We start from the raw sequence: 443 nt of genomic DNA, 5'->3' as shown, positions 1-443 counted from the left end.
GAAGCTCGGCCCCGCCCCCATCGCCCCGCCCCGCGGCTCCTCCCCGCTCCGTCCCCGCCCGCGCGGAAAGGCCCGAAGAGGGGCCGGCGGCGGGGGCGGGCGGAGGACGCAGGCTCAGCCAATGGCAGAGCCGGCGACGTACGAAGAGGCCAATGGGAGAAAGTCGCCGGGAGGGGCGGGGTCTGGGGCGGGGCCAAGCAGCTGCGGGGAGATTCCTCCGGAATCGTGAAATGGGCCGGATGCGGCGTGGGGCGGGGGCGAATGAGGCAAAGAAAGGGGAGGAAGGAGATCCTGAGTCGAAAACAGCGAGAGACCCGGTGGGGAGGGGGCGGGGAGACAGAGACTGAGAGAAGCAAAAAGAAAAACAGGCCAACTCTGGCTCCGGGCAAGCCCCTTACTCCCTTGAGACTCCCTTTACCCACCTGGGTAATTGGAATTTGGGC

This window comes from Prionailurus bengalensis, chromosome A2 (assembly GCF_016509475.1).
Source record: "Prionailurus bengalensis isolate Pbe53 chromosome A2, Fcat_Pben_1.1_paternal_pri, whole genome shotgun sequence".
Taxonomy (NCBI): Eukaryota; Metazoa; Chordata; class Mammalia; order Carnivora; family Felidae; genus Prionailurus; species Prionailurus bengalensis.
Note: the sequence above shows the minus strand (reverse complement) of the source record.